The sequence below is a fragment of the Lygodium microphyllum genome, chromosome 23 (assembly GCF_053477565.2).
Source record: "Lygodium microphyllum isolate KBCC chromosome 23, Lygodium_microphyllum_v1.1.10, whole genome shotgun sequence".
Lineage (NCBI taxonomy): Eukaryota > Viridiplantae > Streptophyta > Polypodiopsida > Schizaeales > Lygodiaceae > Lygodium > Lygodium microphyllum.
Genome location: NC_141157.1, coordinates 103,974,965 through 103,979,164, shown reverse-complemented (window position 1 = coordinate 103,979,164; position 4,200 = coordinate 103,974,965).

Sequence of the window (4,200 nt, the reverse complement as noted above, 5' to 3'; positions counted from 1 at the left end):
CTCAAGGTGAGGCAAGAGTGCCAAGAATCCAATTGGCCAAAGTATCTCGGATCATAAAAGGAGTCAGAAAAGGATTACCCGTTTACTTGATCAAACTCAACAAGTTAGATCAAAAGCAAGAGTCTCATGAAGGACCTTCTTGGCTAAAGGAATACACGGACGTATTCCCTGAAGAGTTGATCGAACTTCCATCTCAAAGAGAAGTGGATCATGAGATTAGGTTAGTACCTGGAGCTACGCCAATTGCAAAGAGACCTTATAGAATGTCCATACCAAAAGCAATTGAGTTGAAGGAACAACTGAAGAAATTGTTAGATCAAGGCTACATCCGGCCTAGCAATTCACCGTGGGGAGCTCCATTACTATTCCAGAAAAAGAAAGATGGGACACTTCGACTATGTATTGATTACCGAGGGTTGAATCAATCAACAGTCAAGAACAAGTATCCTATTCCTAGAATAGATGAGCTTCTGAAATCAAGTACCGACTAGGGAAAGAGAATGTAGTTGCCAATGCACTTAGTCGCAAGGCATTCCTAAATTCCCTGATCTTGTAGAATCCATGAACGGCCAGATCTCTAGCTACAAAAGTATCTATGCCAAACAACCCTATACTTGAGTTAGCTAGAGAGGAAGCATGCCATGATTTAGCCTACCAAACAATACTAAAGGAGATCTCTATCAAGGATCAGAATCAAAAGTTGCAAGCTAAGTATCAGGAATTTTCCATTGATAATGGACTTGCCTACTACAGAACAAGGCTGTGTATACTAGCAAGCTAGTCACTTAAGCAGAAGATAATGTGGGAAGCTCATGAATCCCCTTTCGCAGGACATCCTGGCTATGCTAAGACTCTTAATGCAGTTAGGAAGAGCTACCATTGGGAGAGGCTCAAAGGTGACGTTCTCAAATATGTCACTGAGTGTTTGTCTTGCCAACGTATCAAAGCCGAACATGTCATGATGCCAGGGAAATTGCAACCGCTTGGCATCCCCCAAATGAAATGGGAATTCATCAGTATGGATTTTGTTGTAGGCATACCCCAAATCCAGGGAGGATACAACTCCATCATGGTTGTGGTTGACATGCTTACCAAGGTTGCACACCTGATTCCAGTAAAGACAAACTATAAAGCCTCCGACATTGCAAGATTGTTTATCAAGGAGATATTCAAGCTACATGGTTTACCCAGAAGAATCATTAGTGATCGAGATTCTCTCTTCACATCACACTTCTGGAGAGCTATCTTTGAAGCTATTGGGACTCAACTCTGTTTTAGTACCACCTACCATCCCCAAACGGATGACCAAACAGAGCGAGTAAATCAAGTTATCGAGGATATGCTTAGGGTATACTGCTGTCGAGAGCCAAAAAGGTGGATTCAATACCTGCCATTGGTCGAATTTGCCTACAATGGTCATGATTGTCGAAGTCCCCTAAACTTTTCTGATCCAAGCCTAAGGTTGAAGCGTCAAGACAGATGTTGGAAGACATGGATGATCAAATAAAGTCAATAAGACAAGACATACAAGCGGCCAAGGATAGACAGAAGGCATACGCAGATTTGAAGCGTCAAGAAAGAGTCTTCGAAGAAGGAGACATGGTCTTCATTCGCGTGCGTCCTAAAAAGAGTTCTCTATCCCTAGGAGATTGCAAGAAACTAAGCCCAAGGTATTGTGGGCCGTACAAAATCCTCAAATGCGTAGGACCCAATGCTTATAGATTGCAACTCCCTGAGAACCTAAAGGTTCACAATGTATTCCATATCAGCCTATTGAAAAAATATGTACCCAACCCTAACCATGTACTTGATGACCAACAAATTGTAATGCCTAGTCAAGGAGTCCTTAAACTAAGGCTGGATAGGATCTTAGATGTTAGGGAGAGACAGTTAAGATCCAGAACCTTGAGAGAATGCCTCGTCCAGTGGAAAGATTATCCCAAAGAGGATGCCACTTGGGTAGATGAAGGCACTCTCAACCATCAATATCCCCAGTTTATCTCGAGATGAGGACATCTCGATTCCTCTAAGGGGAAGAGAATGTAATATATCAAATTGATTAACATAAGGGGAAATTTTTTTTCCCCCTATCCTCCCATCCACGGCGCGTCGTGCTGGAAGGGGGATGGGAGTAGGGAGCCAGCAAGCTCCTCGCTAGAGCTTGCTCAGCTCCATCGCCATGTGGACACGTCAAGGGGGGAGGATTCCCTCCCCTCCCCTATAAAATCAGGGGTGGGCGACAGAGACAGAGAGGCCGGGAGAGAGTAAAACGGAACCTTGGCGCTGCTGGTACTGCTATCGAGGGAGGTCGAAGAGGAGGAGAACACCGCCTGGTGCTGCCGAGGGACCGCTGCCGCTTGTCACCTCCATTCTTTCTCCCCACGGCGCCATCGTATGCCACCTAGGGACTTTTCACCCCCATTGCCGCCAGATTTTTCCCCCTCCTGCCATGTGGGATAGGGAAGCTTCCTAAGAGGGGGGGCTAATTAAGCCCCCTTTCACCCCCTCATATCCCTTTCATTTCCCCCCCCCCCCCCCCCCCCCCACCCGGGTTTTTAAAACCCTCAAGCCCCTTCCTATACTTTACCCTTTCACCCCCTCCCCGGTTTTCTTAAAACCCTTTCACCCCCTCCCAGTTTTACCCCATTTGGAATCCTTTCACCCCACCCCGGTCTTAAGGCCTTAACCCTTTTCCGTGGGGCCATTAAACCCCACACCCCTTGACCTCATAACCCACAAATCCCTTTCCCGTGCCTAAATTTGTAAAGTCCCTTCTTGTGTTTCCTTGAAACCGTGTTGCACCCCCCTCATATTCCTTTTAACACACCCCCCTAAGCCCTTTCTAACCCCGTGTTCCCTTTTGCTTACACACCCTTTTCTCTCTCCCCCCTACTATAAGCCTTCACCCTTCACCTTTCCCTCTCACTCCGGGTTAAAATCCCAAAAACCTTTACTACTCTAAAAATTCCCTTTCTATACCTTTTACCCCAAGCCCAAAGTTCTCCAAATATTCATGTGGTTGCGAATCCACACTCACCCATATCCTTTTTGCCATGTGTATACCCTATAGGGCCTTCTTAGGCTTTATAAACCTTTCCCTTTCCGAAGAAGCTAAGAACCTAAAGGTCTTATTATTCCTTCTCGTGGTCAATCATTTAAACGGCTCCTTGCCTTGAAAGAGAGACAGTGGAAATCCGAAAAGGAGAATAAAAGCTGCCTTCACATCCGAAGGATTACAACTGCGATGCCGCCTAAGAAAGTCCAAGGAGTAGCTGCGGGAGGGTCATCTCCCGGTATCCATGTGGATATCTCATCCCAAAACCAGGTTTTTCCTTCTTGGTTTTATATCAGTTTTAATTTAATCATACAAGATGAATTGCTTGGGATAAGATATATTTTGTCCTAGTATTTACGATGAAGGAGTTTAGTTTAATTGAACATGCAAAAATGATAATATAATAAACATAGTTTCCTTCAAATAGCATCATGCTTTGAAACGAATTACGAGCGAGATTATCTACCTACTATAGTAGTATATTTTGGTTAAATCTTGAAGGTATAAAAACTGCATCTTGCACTATTAACCCCTATTCTTTTTTGCAACGAATCATCATAGAACATGAACATTCATGAAAGGTTTCTTACATTGCTTGAACTCTAGGAAGTTATCATTGCTAACTGCATATCTTAGCAAGGAAAAGATTGTTATTTGGCATGAGTTCATTCGCAAGGAAAAAAGAAGTTTAATTGAAAAAGTTTAGGACTGAAAAATCAATTGTCACAAGGATAACAAATCGTGCCGAGGTGATCTCAATATTACCTTCTAAAAGTTAACCGAATTAATGTAAATCTAGAAATACCTATACTGCGAAATATGTCTTGGGAATAATTTAAAAACCAGGAAACGTTTATACCTTAAACGCTTGACTACCTTCCCTGATTGTATTGTAGGGACAATAAATTCGTAAATGTAAAAGAGCTAGGGTTTTTCCCTGAGGTTCTTAAAAAGAGACCCTAGGTCAGCTGAAAGAAACTAAAACGGATTGTTTCATCGTATATTACGATGCAGGACTTGCGCAGTAAGTACGAAGTCATATAGTCTTGTGATTGATTCACAAGAAAAAAAGGTTAAGTACCCTTAACAAGGATGGCGGATCCTTACGCAAGTTATCTTGAAAAAGGATGTATTCTTTGATATCC